The 24,015-nt window shown below is 34.7% G+C and overlaps 1 long non-coding RNA gene and 1 pseudogene across 1 annotated transcript in view; both read left to right on the forward strand.

The window, feature by feature from the left end:
- The window catches only part of LOC111769038 (uncharacterized), a 161,438-nt gene that overhangs the window by 73,241 nt on the left and 64,182 nt on the right, over window positions 1-24,015 (forward strand). Inside the window, exon 2 of the long non-coding RNA XR_011440911.1 lies at window positions 9,394-9,480. This is a non-coding gene — a long non-coding RNA (uncharacterized lncRNA). The remainder of the gene's footprint in view (window positions 1-9,393; window positions 9,481-24,015) is intronic.
- LOC138917861 (peptidyl-prolyl cis-trans isomerase A pseudogene) lies at window positions 16,029-16,569 on the forward strand (annotated as a pseudogene).

A 24,015-nucleotide genomic window follows, 5' to 3' on the forward strand; every position in this document is an offset into this window, starting at 1 on the left:
TTGTGGGCATTTTTTAACACCGTTAGAAATTATTTATTCAAAATGGTTAATTTGAAGATGCAGTGTTTCATTGCAATTAGGAACCCACTTGGAAGGTTGACCATGACAATATTTAAAAGGTATCTACTGGATCTGGCCTGGTGGCATGGTAGTTAAGTTTGCACACTCCACTGCGGTGGCCCAGTGTTTGTGGATTCAGATCCCGGGCACGGACCTATACACTGCTCATCAAGCCATGCTGTGGCAGCACCCCACATATAAAATAGAGGAAGATTGGCAACATATGTTAGCACAGGGCCAATCTTCCTCACAGAACAAAACAAAACAAAACAAAAATAAAAGGTATCCACTATGAAACATGGTATCTCAAGGAGCAGTGAGAGTGATGAAGTATGTTCTTTGCCCTGGCAGTGGGAATGAAGTCCTGGAATCTACACTAAGCTTTTCAAAGTCACAACTGAGTACTCTTCAAAAAACACTTTTTTGTTTGATTAAAAAAAAATTGTTTTCCTATTTCCCTGATACCTGAAATATCAAAGTAACATCTGGGAAGTTTTCCATTTTGTTAACTGAAAATTATAAGACCATAATGCATCTCTTCAAATCCATTATTAAAGGGCAGCTAAAATAGGATTTTCTATTTGGGTTCCTGTTACCTTATCTTTGAAAATCAGTTTAAGCAATATGAAAAAGTTGCTAGATTCTTTTCTCAGAAGGAGTTGAAGGTTATGGGAGAACATGAACTGAGAAGAAGAGATAATATAGCTTTAAATTAATAAATTTTTAAATGAAAGTAGGAATTTATTTTAACATATCCAATAGATAAAAGATCAAATTTATTCTTCAACTGTGACTAGTAAATCAAACTCTGATGGAAAAATATAATCTATTCTTCTGTAAAATGATCATTTGAAATGAAAAAAAGTGGCGTGTCTGAAGGCATTAGTTTCTTCTTAATTATGTCTGGAATGCAATCGCTTGGAAAGCTTGCAATGATATCAGAGCAATGATATTTTATATATTGTGACAGACTGAACAACCAGCAGGATGCTGAGCAAAACAATGTAGAACCAGTTTTGCTGCTGAACCAATGCAAAATCTATGAAAATAATTCTTTCTTTAAAAGAGCAATTCGCAGCCCAGGAAGTTTTATTTCCTTTTTAAAGTGAAAAGACATTTTACATCTTGCTCTTTCCTTATCTGATGTCATGAGAGTGCAGAATATGCTCAGTGAAATGCATCACTGCTTAGAGAGTTTAAAATTTATAGAAGAGAATGGAACAAATAGTTGTGATTCCTCTATGAAATGCATTTGTGAAACCATCCAAGTGGAGAACTAGATATTTTCTATGTACTTATTAGAGCCTTCAAAGTTGAGGTTTTAATTTTTAAATTGCAGTAATTTCGTCAGAGACAAGTAGAATTTCCCCAAACCTCAGCCTCTGTGAATGTGTATATAAATGGATATGCATAAATTTAAATTGTTTCTAAAAAGATTCTGAAATCCTTTAAATGTTTGTGCACTAAACAGTTAAAGATGTTAGATATTGACCAATAGTAACAAAGCTAATACTTTTTTTTTTTTTGAGGAAGATTAGCCCTGGGCTAACATCCATTGCCACTCCTCCTCTTTCTGCTGAGGAAGATTGACCCTGAGCTAACATCTGTGCCCATCTTCCTCTATTTTGTATGTGGGACGCCTGCCATAGCATGGCTTGACAGGTGATACATAGGTTGGCTCCTGATATTTGAACTGGTGAACCCAGGGCTGCCGAAGTGAATGAAGCACAGGAACTTAACCGCTGCGCCACCAGGCTAGCCCCAGAGTGAATACATTTTTGAAATAGGTTTAGCAACCTTTAAAATAATCTAATATAAATGAAACAAGTCATTTCAACTGAGAAATATCATAATGTTAATTCTCTAAAGATGAGAGCAAGAATTTACAACATGAATGAGTTTAATATTGCTTTTTAAAAATGATGTCTGAATTTTTGAGTAATTTTAATTATGCTTAAAGAGGCGCATATATATATATATAGTGTGTGTGTGTGTGTGTGAGGAATATTGTCGCTGAGCTAACGTCTGTTGCCAATCTTCCTCTTTTTGCTTGAGGAAGATTGTCCCTGAGCTAACATCTGTGCCAATCTTCCTCTAGTTTTTATGTAGGATGCTGCCACAGCATGGCTTGACAAGCAGTGCTATGTCTGCACCCAGGATCTGAACATGTAGACCCCAGGCCACCAAGTGGAGTACACAAACTTAACCACTATGCCACCAGGCTGGCCCCAGAAGCATCAATATTTAAAATGTATCAATGCATCATTAACAAAAGGACATTACAAAGAAAATCAAATACTAATAAAAATTTTAAAGGTATTGGCAATGAAATCCAAGTTACTTAAAGTTATTTCATGATACAGGTTTATTTCATGAATACCCATTAAAATGATTATGATAAGATTGTACTTCTTACATTTTTATTTCATTTTTATGTTTTAATCTAAGTCCCAAAGTGCCCTTTCCTTTAAAAATATTGTTTTATTTGATTAATATATATATATATATGCAAAAGTCCATAAGGCTAAGCTTTAATTGGGTTTTATATGTCGTCTTTACTGCATATAAGCCATAGAAATGAGAACAAGAATGTGTATTGGAGTTGTTTTTAAGTGTAGAACTCTCCAAATGTGTGCAATATTTTAACAAAGCTAAATCCTTTAGATGAGGAAAAGAAGTTGTCAACTGATAGTTTTTCACTATATTTCTTAGCTTCTTTCTTTTATCAGCAAGTGGCCTTTGTTCTAGTGTTCTTGGCATCGTCTCTGTTGTGAATAACCTTACACCGTTTTCTATCCTATTTAATTATTCTCTCTGGCTTAAAGCATAATCAGCATTAAACCAGCTGTGCAACCTTGAAGGAATACCTTTTCAATAATACATTGATTTTTTAAAAAGCACAAGGTGGCTGTTAATTTTACTTGAAACCCTCCCTCCTGACTATCGCCTGTACACAGATTTAGACACTGTATCCATTTGCTGCTAAGTAATATTCCTAGTACACTTATTATACCGATAGTTTATCTCAGTCTGACACCATGGCTGGCCAGACAACTATTAAGAGCCAGCAAAGACACCTTTTGAGGAGAAGGCATCCTTATTATGACTGACTGGGTCATGGAAAATCTTTCTAGTAGAACAAGAAACAGACCAATTCTTAAAAGAAAGAGGAAAAAACTTTCTGAAAATCCTTCCTACTAGGATATAAGTAGTCCATACATTAAGGTGACCTACATGTGAAGAACCGGCAGTCTTTATAGGTGTTGGTAATTTATTCAATTAAGAGCAAAGTTAGACTGCTGGCAGAAAAGGCCTTAAACATTCCAAAAAGAAGCACATTAATCATGAACATGCAGCATCTAGGTCTGAATCTTGGCCGGTGATGAAGCATAGGACTTACAGTAAATGAATTACATGGGTTTTGGCATGAATTCTAAATATCAAATTTCTCTTTGGGTGACCCATGCAGCTTTATAGAATTATGAAGTTCTGAAAAATGATTGTATGCCACCATTCTATCCCAGTGAGGATGTCATAAAATCATTGATTATTAGTGCTGGAAAGGACCTTAGTGATTCAGTCCAATTCTTTAATTAACCAATGAAAAAACAAACTAAGAGAGCTCAAGTGAATTACCAAATATGCAAAGCCTATTTCTTTTTGTGGTTTTTTTCTTATGATTACCATCATTACTACTGTTATTTTGAACTTTGGATAAAGTTATGTATTGTCACATATGTATGATATATTGTCACAGTTTCGATCTTTATTAGTTAGCATAAATAATATTGCTTTCTATAACGAATAACTCCCAAATCTCTGTTCCCTAACACAAAACGGGTTCACTTTTTACTTGTAAAAAATCCAGACTTAGATATTTCTGGTCACGTGGCAATATTCAGCCTGGTCGTTCAGGATCCAAGTTTTGTTTAGTCTTCTAGATTCACTCTGGAGCCTTGTCCTTTGCTGGGTCATCTGCAATAAGCAGTACATGGAGGAAGGCAGAGTGGAGGATCCTGCAGGAGAATTTTATGAACCAGGCCTGGAAACTGGGTACATCCATTGGTTTGTAGCCGTACCTGACTACAAAAGTGGCGGAGTGGAAAATGTAGTTTTGCTTTCTGCCTTGCGGTGTAATAGACGCTGTGGTGTCCGTCATTCAGATTCCCCTTCAGGATTGAGGCGCTTATTTCTCCAGGTCCTTGGAGTACTGTTAGGGGCTAACTTTCAGCTAAGTCATTTTCAGGAAATTGCCCTCAGGTAAAGAGATCTGACCCAGCTAAGTTCTTGCCCCATCCTGGGAGACAGCCCACTTCCATGTCTGGTCAATGTGGGCTCTAAAGGCCTGGCCCACTTGCCACAAGACAGGACAACTCTGAAGGGCCATTCCAGCTCCAATGTTTCCTGTGGGATGGCTGAGGCCTTTGTGGTGATTTCATAACAGTCTAATCCTCCCTTTACGAAATCCTACTTCCTTCAGTCCTGTACACAGATGCTCAAAACCCCCTGCAGATCGGCATCTCAGAGTCTGGATTTTGGGGAACTCGATCTTAGGAAGGTAGGAAGAAAAGCAGTATCTACATAGCTTGTCTGACTTTTAATCAGGAAGTATCTGTTTTACTTTCCTCCTACTCCTACTCCCCACACTGGGGACACACCTAGGAGACAATCCAATATCCTATGTAGTTATTCCATCCACCTTAAAGCTTTTCTGGTGATACACTGGCCTCTTCAGCAGGTCCAGCCGTGTTCCTCTGGCCCAGCAATCAAGGGACCAGAAAAGGCAGGTTATTTACCCCTAATACATCAAATACATGATGGTGAAGCAGGTCCAGAATAACGTAATAAAATAGGGAAATTGAAAGATACAGCATTGCAGATGCATTTCAGTGTTCACTATCCTGCTAAGCTTGTTTTTTGAATACTCATTTTTAGGGTGGTTGTTGGTGAGGAAAACTCCTTGATTAGACTCTGATTTTGACCTCTGGGAGAAACATCCATGTTCTCTCTATTCATTCTTCTCCCAGGGCCTTGGCTCCAGGGTTTTAGGGCCATTCTTATTTGTCATCCTCTGTGATCATATCTTATGTGAGCAAAGGAGAGTATGTCCTGATTGCGGTTTACATGAACTTGCAGTTTACTTCCTTCAGGGATTTTTTTTTAAGACTTGAAAAGCCACAGGCATTTTTGGATGAGATTCTTAGTTTCTTTTGGCTATATAATTCCCAAAAAACCTTACTAAGCTTCTGATAGGAGTCCAGTCTATTCCATGGGCCAATAAGCACACCCAAAGTTCTTAAATACACTTTAGTATTGATTTCCCTATTTCTCTCACTTTCTGTTTCTCTCAACTGTTTATTTACCTGATTTTCACTAAACTGTTGTTGTTGCTGTTGTTTTCATACTTAGCACTTTCTAGAGGAGACTCTAGAACAGTTGTCTTTCCAATCCTTAAATGCTTTTCATCTCTGGACATTCTCCAGTTCTTTTTAAACTTTGTAACATGTCTTTCTAGAAACACTTTGCTAAAGGCAGCCAGTGTGGTAACCAACACACGTTTTTACTCTGCCTTTTCCCAATCACTTTCTCTAGAGCAGTAGTATCGTTATGTATATGACTTGCCTTCCAAGTTATGGCTGATGGAAGTTTTGTCACAGCTCAACAGAAATTTCTAGGTTTCGAGCCTGTGATATCTGTTTTCTTGTCCATTCGCTGACTGTTAAACAAATGCCACACAGTTTAGTTTTTAATGGCAGCACATCAATTTCAGTTAATTTTTTTTAATTGTTTAGGGTAAATGAGTGAGTATTATGACAAACACACATCTGAATTTCAGTGGTTTAACACAATATGTTTATTTCTCTCTCACATAAAGTACAATGTGGATATTTCCAGTCTTTGCACAGCCTTGGACTTGGTCACCTCGCTGCTTAGACTCTTTTCATGTTTTCTCTTTGCTATCCTTAGGGCCTCAGAAGCTTTGATGGCTTATCGGCCTCTGGCTGGCAGTTAGGGTAAGAGAGGGCATGGAAATTACTTAGAGGAGTGTTTATGGGCCAGGTCTGGAAGTGGTGTACTTCAACTTCAAAGACAATCCTATGGCCAAAACTTGGTCATATAGTGACATCTAACTGTAAGTGATGCTGGGAAATATAGTCTGGTTTCCCCAGCAGGCAGTAGAAACACATTTCATGCAGACAGAATATCTGCTACAGTCTTACTGTCTATGCATCATCAAGTAAACATTATAAAGAACATTTTTTAAAAAACTGTATAACAAAGATCATCTTGTGACATTATCATTGACAAATTTCTTGAGTACCCAGGGTTAATAATTTTATTTTTGAACTATAATATTATTATAATTTCAAAATAAGATATGCAACATATTAAGCAAGTTATGTCATGTGAAAAATTTCTTCTGGGGCAACTGTATAACTTTATCACTTGGTTAAGGACAGGGACAAGCAATACACTCATATCCAAACAAAATGACTTTTGGAAAATAACTGTTAACTCCTAGAGTATATAGATATGCAAAACTAAATTTCACTTTGTTTCCATTCTCCTGAAGTGTACCCTATAATTACATTTAATAGTCCCTAAGTAAATACCATGTAAACTGGAGTCTTCCTTAAAGGAGAGAAGTAATCACATATTCACACTGTAATGATGGGGTATTTATATGGCAATTACCAAGCCATTATATTGTCTTTCCTTTAATTTAGTCAGCTCCATCTCCTAAATCTTGTTCAGGCAAAGGGGCTGAGCTAAATAACTTTTAACTACCAAAGTGTATATTTCTGAAAGCAGTTGTCATTGGCATTTTTGTAGTTATTCTGATACTTGTTTTTCTTATTTTAATAATGTGGGATAAGACATTTTATAAATCAGTTAAACTTTTATGCAAATGATCTGTGAAACTGGATGTTTAAGAAATATTCCGATGATGATAATTATCCATATCACTATGGAGAATTGAATATTAAATTACTGATAAAGAGTGGAATAAAATTATTCTAAAATACAAACTTGTATGAAAGTAAAACCAAAGTTTAAATTATAAAATAATCCTTTCAGTTATGTGTCTGAATGTCATGTTGCTTTTAAACTAAACTTTTAATTGAAATATAACATGTGTACAAAAATGCACAATTTATAATTTTATAGCTTGAATAATTTTCCTAAATTGACCTTACCCATGTAATAATTCCTCATATCATTAATAAAACATTACCAACGTTACAGAAACCCCTTTCATGTCCTATTCCAATCATTAGCTTCCTAAAGTTAACTTCTATCTTGATTACTATTGGTATAGTTTTATCTCTTGTAAACTTATATAAAGTTGGAATTATGCAGACTATAGGATAATAGATCCTAGATTGTGCTATCAAAATCTCCCTTCTAGACTAAGGCACTTATGGCTGCCAGGAATATTGGCTGCTGACAGGTCACATATATGTTCCTCTCAGAGAATTCCCCTTGGAGAAAAGAAGCTCCATCACCCAAGATTACATATTCTCTATGAAGGCAATCTATATCGCATACTGTGTGAGGTATAATAACCAAACTCCCTTGCCTCAATTTGAGACCAATCTAAAGGGCAATCTCAGCTCCAGAGTTCCCAATGGAATCATCAGAGACTTCTGTTGCAACACAGTGTAATTGAACATCTTCCTGTACTCAATTTAGCTTCCCTCAGTCTCTTCAAATATTGTTTCTTAGATCATCCTCCAAGAACTTCTGTCCTGCAAATCTCCACCTCAGAGACTGTTCCAGAGAATAGACCTAACACAATTGGGTAATGGGAGTGTTTCTAGGAAGGAGTCTCTAAAATGAGTTTTTGAAGCCAGATTACCTTCCAGCAGGCTGACAATGAAATGTTATTGAAAGCAGTTGGAATACTGATAACTCTTGGCATACACTAATGGTATAATTGTCAAAACTCTCATCAGTGATGAATGAGAGAGGAGAGAATGCACTAGCTATCCAATGCCTGGTATTAGAGAAGTATGGAGGACGGACTAATTTAAAGTACTATGAAATGAACTTTACTGAGAAAATACCATGAAATCGCTAGGTGATCTCAAGGCATTGAAGAAAGACAATGAAAGTCTGAGTTTCATTAGTCACTAATTAGGGTAAGTTTGAAAGCCAGAGGGACTCTGGCAGCTTGGAGACTGTCATCTCTTGCAATTGGATGCAGAAAGAGCTGAGGTTGAGACCTAAGGCTTAATTACATAGGGAAGCAGAACTCCAGACAGGATGAATTCTCAAACCAAGTAGATCTCCTATTCCAAGATTGGTGTCCCTTATTGGGAATAACAGAGACTATGAAATTTGGCATGAAAACATATGGGTCTGTTTATTTGAGAATTTTGAAATCCTGAATCCTCGTTATTGTTTGGGCCACCCACATTTAATGTCGTATTAGCTTGTCCAGATGCGAGGCACAAAAGGAAGGAAGAGTGAGATTTAAAAGCTATGAGCAAACATCAAAAAATGGAGTCAAGATCTTCATTATAGATAGTGAACTTATTCCTTATTATTTGTTACTTTTAATGTCCATGTTTAATATGATGAATATTTGGGTCATCTGTGGGTCATTAGTTGATTTTATAGTCCAAGCCTCACTTGCACTCTTTCTATGATTTGATCAATGTCGGTTTTGCCTAAACAGTATAGCCTTCAAGGGTTTCCAGCTGACCCTGTTGTATTTTCAAGGCTTGCTTTCAGAACTCCTATTTTTGTTAGTTCAGAATAGTGAAACTGCTGAAAATCCCATCATTTAAATTTTATTTATATTTAACTTTTGGTTTCTTACCCCTTTAGTTGGTCTTTGTATAATTAGAATTTGGAAAATGCCTTATGGAAAAGCACCAAAATAAAAGACTCATGTTTCTGCGCCCCTCTTTTCTTTGGGATCTTGGCCCCATATGTACCAAATGCTTCTGTAGCCCAGAACTCTAATTTTTGCAATCCAAGTCCTATAAGTGAAAGTCTGCAAAAACACTGTTCTGGTTCGTCTTTTCCTCAGCACTAGCCTTCTGCTTAGATTTGCCAAAAACAGGCCACTGCCCTGGAGGCAAAATTGACTTACTTCTGTTTGATTTTCTTTTTTCTGAGATCTTAGCACTTTAAATCTTTGCTGTCTCAGCAGATCTCTAAGGCTTTTATTATAGCTTTATATCTAGTTATATATCTATGTATATTCAAATATCAATCTGATTGTTTCACTGGGAGCATTAGACTTCTGCACGTTGTTCCATTTTAGCAAAGAAAGTCTCTCATTCACATTTTGAGATTAAAATTTTACATTTTCTTTTTAAGCCTAGATACAGAAAGAAGTATGAAGAGAAATACTGTGTCTAAAAAATAAATGAGTGAAGTCAAGTGCAATTTACGTAAAATACTATGGTAAGTCTGGGAAATTATAAATTTTGTTAAGTCATTACCATCATTTCCCTATTTTGATATTTGATTTGTAGTTCTACGCATTTTGTAAATAAATTTCTTGTTTCATAAAAAACTAAGTGAGTTTTAGAAAATCTCATGATGAGTCTATTATTTGAGTTCAGCTCCACTCTTTTTTAATCCAAGTCTTTGTATTTTAGCATTATCTCCAAATAGTGGATTTTGTATTTAAGGTGTTTTTATACTGTATTTTATCATCCTGAAAGTTAGTGAATGCATTAATATAATGTTAAAAATTAGTTGTCAACTCTACAACTCATTTTTTAATTACCATTTAGCAAAACATTTTGTTACCATTTAGCAAAACATTTTGCAAGTAGAATCTTCTCATATCTAAACATGAAATATATTTTATATTTATAACTCTTAGACATTGCATTTTCTACCTATGGAGTCATATCATCCACTTTTTTTTTTCCTTTTTTTGCTGAGGAAGCTTAACCCTGAGCTAACATCTGTGCCAATCTTCCTCCACTTTATATGTGGGTTGCCACCACAGCATGGCTGATAAGTAGTGTAGGTAGGTGCTTGGGATCCAAACCTGCAAACCCAGGCCACTGAAGTAGAGCATGCTGAGCTTAACCACTATGCCATGGGGCTGGCCCCTGTCCACTTTTTAAAAAACCTTCAATTCATGTAAATATTTTTTTGTGTTCCTTTAGAAAATGTTTGGTTTTTGTCAGTATCAGTTATCAATTATCTGTAGCAGAAAACTAAATGTTTTACTGTGATCTTTTTTCCTACTGAAAATCAATACTGAAATATAGCACTAACTCTTGGGATATAGGAAAATTATGTGTGCTTTATAAGTCTTCTGTTTTGAGGTAAAAATGTGCCTAAAATTATCTAATATGTTTTGGCCTTCACAGCTTTTTTGACATATTTTGGATACTAAGGGCACATTGATATATTTATTGTCTTAAGATCTTAAGCTTTTACTATTTGTAAATTTCGAATTATAGTACATATATGTTAAAGTTTAGAAAACCTCAGTAAGAGCAGTGAATGAGATTCTAAGGACTTAGTAGAAGGTATTTTGTTTTTACTTGTTTTGTATTTTCAATTATTTTTATGTATTTATCTAAGTATTATCATTGTTTTAATTTTTTTGCTATTGAAATTGAAGCACAGGTGTTTTGTTCCTGTTATTACACCAAGAAAATTAAGATTTACTTTTAGGCCTTGAAAATAAAGTGGGAATAGAGTAAATTTAAAAGCTGCAGGGTATCATTAGGAATAAACAGAAGAATGTGAAATGTTGATTAAAGATCAAAGAATAGTAGCAGATTTAATTATCTGGAAGCTGTGAAATCACTATAAACTGCATAAAGCCAAGGCGAGGGAATTGAAAACTTATTACTAATTAATTCTTATAATACATTAATGAACAGACAAGGCACATCTTAATATTATAGTGGAAATTTGACTGTAGTATCCAAATTCATTTCTGAAAGGTATATGATTCTATTGATTAAACCTTCAAAAACTGGCTTCGGAACATGCACATCCAAATGGAAGACGGGTTGCAATACAAGTGTAAGTGCTACTGAGTTACTAGCTTTGGGTACAGAAATTATTGGGGGGGGGTTAAAGAATATGAATGTAACAGCGTAGTTATATTGAAGTGTGCCACTACCAATAACTCTGTAGGGCAAGTAAAGAAATTCAAACCCAACCACTGATTACAGAGCGAATTGTATAGAACAAAATGAGAGGCATAGACAAAGAGACTAGGATGATTCAATATAGAAAAGTGGATTTATGCAAGAATTTATATACTGTGATTTTCAAATGGAATACTAGCTTTCAGCGTAAGAACTTGCAAACCTGGATTCCAGACTTAATACCAACAACAGCGCTTTTTCCCTAACGCTGTCAACTGTCTTAACGTCATCTTTATAGTTAACCTCTGAAGCATTGAATGAAACAAATCATCTGTTTTCACCTTTATTGTTTTAAAATTGTTAGAGAAAAGTGCACAATCTTGAAGACTGGAGCTACAAATCCATACTTTCCAGACATATCTGGGATCTAAACACATTCGTAAAGCTCTTTGTAGTGCCAAAGACTCTTTGTAAAATCCATAGACACCATTTAAGTCTAAAGAAACGCTGCTTCCCTCTTGTAAAGGCAATATTCATACCTCATATTTCAGATATTAAAAATAATGTCGGGAAAAAATTCCATCTTCTTTACCTCCTATTGACATCTATTCCACTTTTCCATTTTGTCATAGAGGCTGTAATGTCTCTCATTTTTCAGAGCTCGTGTCTCTTTTCTGTCCTTCTGTCTTCTACAAATCTTTGTGAGGAATCTTACACCCCTAACTATCTTTATTATTCCTTCTCTCTCTCCTTTCCCTCTGTTGCTCTCCTTCCTTCTTTCTCTCTTTGATCCTTTGTTCTCTCTCAGTCTTTGTCCCAATTCTTGTGTATAAGCATTCTTTTGTAGTGAAAACAACCAACCAACCAAGAAAAAGACTATCATAATCCATTTCCTTAGAAAATTCTTCTTTCCTTTACCACTTATCTTGAAATAATGTTTTGTATTTATTTTCTCAACTTTCTCAAATTTTGTAATGGCACATGTTTCTTAAGACATCAGTGTCTGGCCATTACTCAGACTATTTTACTCAATCTTTTAAAAACTATGTTCAATATCAACTTGTGATTATTGGCTACTTATGATTATTGATAAGGCCTTATCAAAAAGTTTACCATATTTTATCTCTCTGAAATATTTGATAGCATTGTCAGTATCCTGAATTTTACAATATGTTCTTCCTTGGCTTCCACAGTTCATTTCTTCTGGTAGCACCTGATTCTTCTACTATATTCTTGACAGTTTTTGCCTTTGTAGGTCATCTGCCCCTACCAAACATTAAATGATGGCCTTCCTAGCCATTTTCAATTTGATTACTTTACCTTCTTACTTAAACTTTTACTTGACAAATATTTAATGTCATGTTATTAACTCATCATTTCATTTATCATTTCTAAGCTGGGCATCCTCAAATTGATATCTCTTACTCTAAACTATACTACATTTCAGAATGTAGTTACTGAAAGTTCATACAAATAGTTTCAAATAGAATTCCCGTTTAGAATTATTTTAACTCAAACTATTTTATTGAATTCATGACTTACCTTCCCGAGGTATTGTATAATATATGTAAATTCTCTTGTCAACAAATTCGATTACTATTTATTCTCTTCTCTCTTTTTCTCTCTTATCATAAGTCAACTTCCTTGACATTTCTATAGTCATTTTATCAAATCTATTAATGAACTCGCTCTTGAATATAGATTTTCCTTTCTACCACACTGCCACTGTTTAAATCATCACTGATTAGCCTTTACTTGGACTATTCCAAGAGAATTATTGGGTCTAACTATGAATAATCTGTATTCAAACTGGCTTACCATGTACTGTATTGCCGTATTTCTTCTTTAATAAAACCACAAAAACTAGAGATGTGTATGCCAACCAGTTATTGTTAGTGCCATTGAGTCCATTCTGACTCTTAGTGACCCTGTGTACAGCAGAGTAGAACCCTGCCCAGTCTTTTTGGGCCATCTTTTCACCTTCTGGTGCTATGTCTGACAATGCTCTGCTGATATTCATAGGGTTTTCATGGCCACTTTTTTCAGAAGTGGGTGGCCGTGTCCTTCTTCCTAGTCTGTCTTAATCCGGAAGTTCCACTGAAATTTATTCACCATGGGTGACCATGCTAGTGTTTGAAATACCAGAGACATAGCTTTCAGCATCACAGCAGCATACAACTGCCACAGTATGACAACCAATGATGAATATCAACCAGGCTTAAACTTATACACTTACCTGTGCCATAATAAATAACATCAAGTTCTTTAGCTTAGTCCAAGAGGCCCTACATCGTCTCTCTTAGCTTATTCCCATGCTTCACATATTCTGCCTTCTTTTCTACCTTGTTATCTTCAGAAATGTTTCTGGGACACAAAAAGTTCTCTAGTTACTTTGTTTCTGGTCTTTCTTTTAAATGCTCTTCTTGATTTTGCTTTCAACTTGGAAAATTTTTGCATGTCCCAAATTCTTAGTCAAATGTTTTTCCCTCTGTTATTTCCCCAAACATATATTTTTTTTAATCTTCTTTGTTAGATCGCTAACTCATAGCAATGAAGAAAACACAGATGAACTGTCTATTTGGGACATTCTTTAGTTAAATCTGTCCTGCAGTTCCATATTTTAGAATTTTGTTCTCTATTTCTAATTGCCTCCAGTTTATTCCCCAGTTTCATTGATCGTTATTCTTTGGCAAGTTGTTGCTCTTGATAGACTTTGCATGTCTAAATATTATTAATAATAAAGCCAGCACAGCATAAAATGCATCCATTGACAGGTTAGTAGACAAGACAGATAGAACAAATAAAAGGTAAGTAAATGATAAAAATATTATATATGAAATTTTTATATAATAAAAGAATCAGATAAATCCTACTCCCTATCATAAAATAGAGAATATGACTTAAGAATATAAAGGCAATGAAAAATATTTGATAACCAAGAAGAAAGAATATAATAAGAAGTAATAAATAAGTTTTTACTTTCAGTGAAAGATACCTAAAGTGTAAATAAAGACATAAACTAGGAGAAACAAAGTAGAAGTGATAAGCATTAGGAAGAATACACCTTGAAACTGAGTTAAGGAAGTCAATGTCAAGTTTGAAAATTCATATAATTTGCAGTAGATAAAAAATAAAATGTATAAATAAATAAGACCCAGGAGATGGTGATATATAAAGAAGTTAGGCAAAGCTGTTAAATTGTAAGCGCAATTGATGCACCTGAAAATTACTAACACTATAAAAGAGTAATATGGTCATTAGAAAAAAACCTGAATCTCCAAATCACATGGCATATTTGTCCAAGAGGAATTGCTAGAGTGCTGTAAATATTAACTGATACTCTTGTATAGTATTGAACTAATAGAGTAAAAAAATGTATCTTATGGAAATTTGGAGTAATCTCTGCTTTAGTTGTCACCAAGGTAAAGAAAACGTCCTATCAGTATTCAAGCAAAAACAAGTTACAAAAAAATGGGAAAAATCTGGACTGTCTCAATACTCTACACTCCTACATTCAACATAAGATGACTGAAGAACAGTGTCTTACAAATCTTAAGGGAAAATGAGCATGAACCAAGGATTCAGGTTTTTTTTGGCCCAGTCAAATTGTCATTCAAGTATAAAAAAGACAGAAAATCTCAAACATATAAAGCACTGGGAGATGATAGCATCCAAACATTCCTGAAAAAAAGGAAAATGTCACAATTTGGCCAACTGATGTAATAATTAAATAAAATAAATGAGGGATGATGAAATTATGGTATAAAAAGACTATCAGTAAGCATTGAATACATTTAAATATATAACAGAATGAAATATGTCCTGTCAGTGGGGAACTAGAGAAATAAAATATGACAAAATGAAATATTATGCAGCTTTTAAAACAATGAAATATGTTTTTTCATACCAATATGGAAAGATATCTAAGATAAATTGTTAAGCAAAATTTTTTCTGACTATAACCTATGAGTGTGGATGTCTGAAATTCCACTATATGTAAACAATCTCTGTTGGCATTTGTATTAGATTAAATGAGAATCTTCTTACTGAAACATATAGACCAGAAAGTGGATAATGAACCAAACAGAATAGGATTTATGATTTGCTGTGTAACTGCTCAAAGACACATGTTTCTGATCAGCAGAAAGGGTCCTTCTCTAAATAGTCATTCACGATGCAGCCTGTTGGAATCTTTGCCTCCTTGATGTGTGATCTTAATGGTCAACTCAAGCATTTCTACCCTATCCTGTCAGAGGAAAAAAAGCACAAAGGAAACCAAATGGTTTTATGGTCTATGGCCAGAAGTTGATATGCCACACTTCTACTACCATTTCTAATCAGTCATATGCCTACCCATGCCTGCAGCAGAGGCTGGAGAATGTATGCGTAAAAAGAAATGGAGAACACAGCAGAACCTGTTGGTTTCTTCCACAGCATCCATGATAAGTAAATGAGTAAATATCTTGCGGATTAAAATATTGAGGTATTGAAATCTGATCAGACTGTGTTTATCAGCTTTCCTTTTTATGATAAGAGGGGAAGAGAATATTAAGGCCAAAGGATACACGAGGGGTGCTGTTCTGGAGGATGTGATAGAACACGTTGGGAGGAAAAGTTGAATGAAGAATTCAGTTACAGATTTACCTATTCTGGGTTTTGCCAATGCTGCTGCCGCTGCCAGAAACACACCGGGAGGGATACCCAGCCTTGGTCAGCCCCGCCATGTTCTTCCACTTTATCGTCAACAATGAGCCTTTGGACAGTGTTTCCTTTGAGCTGTTTGAAGACAAAATTCCAAAGACAGCGGAAAACTTTTGTGTTCTGAACACTGGGGAGAAAGGATTTGATTATAAGGCTTTCTGCTTTCACAGAATTATTCTAGGGTCTATGTGCCAGGCTGGTGACTTCCCATGCCATAATGGCACTCGGCAGCAGGTCCATCTATGGGAAAAATTTTGATGATGAGAACTTCATCCTGAAGCATACATGTCCTGGCATCTTGTCCGTGGCAAACGTTGGACCCAACACAAAAAGTTTCCATTTTATCATCTGTGTTGCCAAGACTGAGTGGTTGAATGGCAAATGTGGTCTTTGAGAAGGTGAAAGAGTGCATACATGCTGTAGAAAGTTTAGAGCACTTTGGATCCAGGAATGGCAAGACCAGCAAGAAGATCATCATTGCCCACTGTGAGCAACTGTAGTAAATTTGACCTGTTTTTTCTCTCAACCACCAGACTCTTTTGAGGCTCAGGAGAACACCCCTGTATCTGCTCTCCACATCCTATCATCTTTGTGCTTTTGCTGCAGTCCTTGGTCTATATTTTCCTTATCCCCCTCCAAGTCTAGCCAGATTGCAGAGTTAAGTTTATGATTATTAAAGAAAAACTAAACAACAATTTTAAAAGTTTTACCTCTTTTGCAGTTTTATCCAAATCTAATCAAAGGATAAAAGCATCTTTCAAATACCTCAGACTACTTTTTCTACATAAGTTAGTGAAAGAGCTCAATCATTTTGCCATATGAGGAGGGGAGTTGCTTGACCCTTTGCATATTACAAACAAAAATTCTGAAATAAAGTTACTGAAAGTTATGCAAATCTGTGTTGATATTCAAATAATAAAAGTCCCTTTTTATTTACACTTGATTTTCCTCTTGTGGATGAGTTTTTCAAATGTGTTCAAATATCAGGTTTGATCCCTCACTCAACTGGGGACTTACCTTGTAGGGAAATGACTCTTTCTCTTCAGCTGTCCTTCTGGTGCTATATGGTCACTGTAGGCAGCATACCCGATGCTAAACTTCCCGTTTCCTTACTCCTTTCTTTGTTGATTATTTCACATACCCATGAAAGTAAAATTACTGAATAAAATAACTTTGAGCCCTATCTATTTAAATAAAAGAAAGCTTTTCTGAAAAATATAGCTTAAGTTACAACACCATCTTGACATTTAACAAAAACGTTAATGCATTTTACATTTTATCATGTTTTATTACTGCCTAGCACCTTATTTACAATAAAAAATGAGTTGTAAAGGTATGTATTATGGGATTTCATGAGAAATAACTTCATTCTCACTATGAGACCAAATGTAGGCAGCAGCACAGTATTGTTCAGGATAAATGACTGTTTGATAGGATGATTATACCAGGAGGGATAACATTCTCCGTGGTGCACAGAGATTCTTCTCAGGCTCAGAAATCCAGCCAATACAAAGAGGAATATCCCTGAGAGACCTTTTCTGGCAATGGATGAGAGCTTTTTCCTTTAGGACATTCAGAGGTCAGTGCTTACAGTTTCACCAGTAACCAGTGTCTGTTTAAAATGTTTCTTGTTAGAGAAATGATGGGGATATAGATTCTCATCAAATTTAATTCCAAAAGAGAGGACGCACTGTCAAGAACAAGCAAAAAAAATATGGCAACTATATATGATGGTATAAAATTGAGCACAAGTTCTTCTACTATATACCTGTAAATGAAGGCTTCACAAATAAAAATGAATATGATAGTCAAGTAGAAATCAGGCCATGGAGCTTAAAACCAAAAATATCCTGTGTGCTGAGAATCATCTCCACCCTTTCATTTCCAGAAGTGATCATACGTGTGGCATAACTGAGGATTATTTTTTAAGTCTCTCCCTTTGTTCTCTTAATCTGAAGCTTTGGGGTATTGATGGATAAAACTGATGATGAATAAGAGAATGCATGTAGAGGCAAACGGAGGTAAAATACACTGTTTTACACTAATAATGATTTTGAAAAACTTTACTATTCCCGAGATTCACATGTATGTCTAATCCCTGATCATTTTTAGAGTCACTTAGCTTGCTTATACACCTTGGGGAACTATGGGATAAACAGGAATTTTTATTCTGAATCTTATTAGAAGATATGTTTATGTGTATTTGGGGAGCTGAAAATCAGGGAGGGGGCTGGGTAAGGAGTGCAGTGAATTTGGAGCTGTTTTTAAAGCACTCTAGATATGTTAGTTCAGTTAGGCAGCAGTGAGTTCACAGGCTATACTGCAGAAAATCTGGACAGTCTCTTGGAGAAATGTGAAAGGTGTTTTAGTCAAGGACTCCATTTTTCTTAGTGCCACACAGGTGACATATACATTATTTATGCCTAAAATATATTATTTTTAAGGGAATGATAATTGGAAACATTTAAATGAACAAAAGTGTGTGTGTGTGTGTGTGTGTGGCAGGGTCTCCAAAATCATTAATAAAATACTTTTTGAATTGAGTATAGTTACCTGCTGTACTTGACAGAATAGTAGTTTCTTAGCCATCATTCCTCAAATCCATATTTTCTTCAATGCTGGAATTATTACAAATGAGACATTTTTACATCTTCTTCCTCCTGCTTCCATGCTGGGAACTGAATGAATATTTGCCAAATAGCAATAGAATATTGTACTTTTCAACACAAATATTCTTATGCTTGTCTATGATACTTCATAAATCTTTACCCAATATACTGCTCACAGTTATAAAACCCATCTTGTGTCATACAGTCTCTCTCTCTCTCTCATTCTCCTGTTCGCTCTTGTTTGGCTTTACTCTATGTCTCTCAAATCCAAGTGAAGCTATTTAAAATAATTGGGCAGGCACATTTTCAAGCTGTTTATTCTCTCTGTAATCTTCGTGTAGAACAAGCAACATAAACATATTGTCTATCTGTAGAAAACAGGGTTAAATCAGAATGTTTCCGTTGTTTATAAAATATTTATTCAATGAGGATGATCTAAATTGATCAGAAGGACCCAGAAGTCTTATAGAATGAACAGTTCTTCAGAGAATTCCAAACTGTTTTATTCTTTAGTACATGTCTGAGGTCAGGGCCACTTGGATCTCTAGCTTAGAAAAGAAGTCTAGTTCAGACTTCTCTGAATTCTCAGATGATGATGAACCTTTAAAACAATAAGCATGGAGAAATAAAAAAAAACTTTACATCTATTTAATTAGATGTACTTCCTTATTCCAAAAAGCTGTTTTAGTATATGCAAGAGGTGCACTTTCTATTTGGAATTTAGACTCAATAAATTTCATAAATCTTTTCAAGATTTTATTTTCAAGGTTGAGCCTTCTAAATAAGCACCATTTCCAAAACTTTATGTAGCTATAATTCCTGTGAAGTGTTATTATAGGTTTTCTATTCTTTACAAGTTTGGAGTTTGGAAAGGTAAATATCATTCTCTCTGTTTTACAGATTAAAAAAACAAGGCTTAGTTTAAATAGTTTATCACTGGTCATATCTACAAAGCACCTATCCTGATTCTTATTCAGTGCTATTAACTATGTAGTTATTTTCACTTCTTCTTCTGGGATCTTATTTATTCAGACTCAACCGTGTACAATTTTCTTTTGGAAAACTTGTACAAAGATAAAATAATTTAAAAGACATTTGATCATTTAAAAATATCTAGTTAGTGACTTTTATGAATGAGGAACCTTGAAGGAATACAGGAATAGAACAGAATACAGGTTCATTCTGGTTAGGATCTACTTCAGTTAAACACAAGACAGAGAGGCCCCTTAGGAAACTTTTGTCGCATTCTTAGTCTGCGTACCCCTTGCAGAATATTCCATCATTTGCAGTATGAAGTATGCCTTGTTCAAGGCCCTACCAGTAAGAAACAACAGAAGAGGGAATTGTGGATGCTGGTTCAGTCTCAGAACAAACTTCTTTGCTTAGAGAGATTCATTTTATCTGTTATTTTGTCTATCTGTTTTATGGACTCTTTGTACTACTTTTTATCATTTTAAATCTTCAAGGTTTAAAAATATGTGAACCCATTTTGTGCATTTCAGCATTACTCAAGTTCTGAAGCTTTTAGTCATGTCATGTTGTCCATGAAATATTTGATGGATGTGCTCTTTCCATGAGCATCACACTTGCTTCTATAAACATCTCTCAAAGTATAAAGAATTTGTAATTTTCATCATAACTGACAGGAGTGGCAGACATACTTCTCTCATTTGACTTGGTGGATGTATTTTGATTTATATAAATTATGAAAGCAGCATTTATTTGTTTAGAGTCTTAAATTCTCAGAGTAGCAAAACAAATTATAACGTAAATTTGTTCAAAATTAAATGAAAATGATATTCACATTATTTTAGAATGAACTCTTTGTATTTTATTATAGAAAGTTAGAAGTATTTGAAGTAACAAAAATGATGCAAGTTAGAAGAAATGCAAAGCTGATAAACACTGTAAATTAAATAAAGAATTTGTGCTAATAGTGCACATACTGCTTCCAATACACGTTGTTAAGCTGCCTTAACATCAAAGAGTATTCTGTTTGTAGATTCAAGGTAGTAAAGTGTTTTATGTTTCAAGTTTCAGCTTGGTGCAAATTGAATCAGCTGAGTTGCAAAATCAAATTTATCATAAAAGTGGTACTGACTGTTAACTACTATGTAATGCTGTAGACATGACCCTATTGTGAAACTACAAGACGGCCTATTCTAGAACATGACAAACAGTTAGAAGAAACAGGAAAAGTCAGTGTATTTGTCACTAGGAACAAGAAAGATAAAAGGAACATGATCTTGTGCTGTTTCATTGTTTTCTTCACAATTTTAAGACACGCACTGTGCTCTTAATGGCAAATGCCTGGAGGAGTGGTGCCTTCATTTTAAATTACAGCTATGTATGTTTAAGAGATTGTATCGGTATTTTCAAGGGGTTGCTTCTCTGTATTAGGTCTTTTGTTTTAAGAGCAGCAAAAGGCCAAGCTCAAATTCATTCCTAATGAGCCATGTGTTAATGTCAAAGTCTCTGCTGTCCACTCAAATGCCAAAGAACACATCTGACTTTATAATGAGCCAAACAGTTGTCTCTTCATAATCTCAGTTAACCTTCTGTTAAGATAGCTGCATCCAAAATTTATAACACAGCAGTGTAGGTTGTTGCTGGAATGGCTGAAGTCCAATCAAAGATGTAAAACTTCTCATATTGTGTCAATATTATTGCCAAGTCTTTACCACCATACTATCTCCACATCAAATAAACTGACCCAATAAGTTCCAGATGGAATGTTGCCTGATTTTGATCTACTCTGTTCACTAATGGGGAAAGAGATCAAAACCAGATGACAGGCATTAAGGCAATCAGCCAGTGGCAGGGTGGTTGGAATGTAGGCAAAAGTTTGAAATGGCACTGCCAAACCTTTCTTTTCTCCTGAGGACACTCTTTCCAATTAACTACCTAATTTCTTATACTTCTAGATTCTAAACTTTGGTTCTTGATTTGACACTTTTTGACATTCAAAAAGTTTAATGTTTATCTTTTCTATTCTCTAGATAATATATTGTACCTGCTTAACATGAAGATGAATGCCTTCACATAGTCATGAGTAATGAAAAGGATATCTAGAAATAAGGGGATTTAAGGATGATTTGAGTGAAGTGTCATACGTACACATTACGACTGTGAGTTGAGATTAGACAGATCACTCAGGCACGTCTGTAAAATTGAGAGAGATTTACATTTTTGTGTCATTTCCTAGTGAATCAGTTTGTACTGTTAGATTTTTCACGTATTTACTCTCAAGTATAATAGGTAAATTAGAATATTCATACATTAAGTTGAAAAATACTTTAGTAGTGATAGAACTACATAAAAATACATCAGAAGAAAACTAAGAGTTAAGTAGAAAAACTGACATTAGGAAGAAATACAGTTAAATGTTACTGTCTTTGATTGATGAGACTAAGGATTTTTATCTGCTTTCTTGGATTTCCCAAATTGTCTATAATGAGACTACACTTTTTAAAACTTTCAGTTGAAGTAGATGGATATCCAGCTTCTAGCACCGCACAAATTAAGCCTGAGAGTGGGTTCTGCTCACTGAAAGAAGGGAGGCAAGAATATTAAAATTTTGTCAGTGTCTGAATACTTTTGGTGCATGCTTCAAGTTCTGTCTTAGTTTTTATTTATTTGCTACATGTTTCAAGTTCTGTCTTAGTTTTTATTTATTTGCTACATGTTTCAAGTTCTGTCTTAGTTTTTATTTATTTGCTACATGTTTCAAGTTCTGTCTTAGTTTTTATTTATTTTTTTTAACAAGCTTTCTTTAAACATCTTTTAGTAATAGACTTAGGAACTAAAATGTAGTTTAGGTATATGCAATTTCTTTTAAGGTATATATTGGTAAAATCTATCATTTTAAATGATATCAAATATATCAAGTATCTAGGAATTAATATAACAAAACATATGCAATGCCAGTACAATGATTTTGTAGAAATTGATGAGCTAATTCTAAAATTGGTATGAAAGTGCAAAGGAGCAAAATGGCAAAGGTAGTTTTTAAAAAGGCAAAAACTAGAAGACTTACATTGTTGGATATCAAAACTAATTACAAAACTATCGTGATTTAGACAGTGTTGGCAAAGAATAGAATATAGTCATTGAACAGATCAATTTATTTCAAAGCTAAAAGTGGAAATTGGCACGGTTGTGCATCTCCAGGTGAGGAATAAGGGAAAGTGATAGAAAGCAAATAAGAGAGAGAGATTCCCAAATCTATATCTTGGCTTTAATTTCTCTCTGGAATTCCAGATTCACATACTCAAGTATATACTAGGCCACGTCATTTTGTTGTCTAATATTTACCTCAAATTTAGTATGTTCTAAAGAGAACTCTTGATTTCTTATAGTCTTCTCTCAAATGTATCTCTCTCAATCAGTAACTGATTTTACAATCCCTTTCAACCAAAAATATGGGCATTATCCTTATTTCCCTTGTTTTCCTAAATCCAGCCTATTTCTATTTCTCTCTTCTCTACCACTACCAATGTAGTCAAAATTCCATTTATCTCTTGCATAAAACAGAGAAATAGTTTCCTAATTGACTTCCTGATTCCACTCTTACCCAACTCTTTACAATTTATTCTCAGCACAACAGGCTCATACTTAAAAAACATAAATCACACTTCTGCACAAAAAATAAATGAGATAATAATAATAAACTTAAGAAAATAACTGGCACTTTTCTAAGCTCTGTACACTCTTTCTCTTACTATACTACTGTACCCAGATTCACTGAGGTTTTTTTTTATTCTTCATTTTCTAACTCCATAAGCATACATAGCTAGTTTGTACCTTAAAATCATTTGAATAAGCTATAGCCTTTTTCTGGAATGCCTTTTACCTTGATCTTTGCTTGGCTGTGTCCTTACTTTTGTGACTATAGCTTTCATGTTACTTCCTCCACCTGGCCAATCCATTTAAAGTAAAATTCTGTATACCTAGGCTATTTAATTTTCAACATAATATTTATCATAATCTAATATTTAATTACTTTCTTATTTATTTACTCAACACCCGTAGAATGTAAACTCCTGATTAACTGGACCCTTGTTCATAACCATATCTCTGAAATCTAAAGTAGTGCCTACCATGTGTAAGTTTTTTTATATTTATTGTTAAATGTTGAATAAATAATAATGGCAACAAAAAGGCATACTTTGGCAAGACCAATGATTGGATTAGGACTGAAACTTTAGTCCTAGAGTAAGTAGGAAAAAGAGTCAAATTAAGATAAAATATTAGAACAGCCTCATTGAGAAGAACTAGTAAAATACTCACAGATAGAGGAGATGTGTAATAAGTATATGTGACAACAGCATCCTCCTTGCCTGTGAAGGAAGATTACTTTTCTTTTCTCTGGTAGTAGTATAGAAAAGCTAGAGGGTATGGCAGTGTTTCACTAGTATTTACCCATTGCAGACCTAAAGTTGGTGGCTATATTTCTGTCTTCTAGACTCTAAATTTGCTAGAACATTGGTGTATTTGTCTCCTTGGGGTATTGAATGATATCATGGGTGAGGTCTGAAATTTAGCTACATATATTATCTGTAAGG

Source organism: Equus caballus, chromosome 1 (genome assembly GCF_041296265.1).
Source record: "Equus caballus isolate H_3958 breed thoroughbred chromosome 1, TB-T2T, whole genome shotgun sequence".
Lineage (NCBI taxonomy): Eukaryota > Metazoa > Chordata > Mammalia > Perissodactyla > Equidae > Equus > Equus caballus.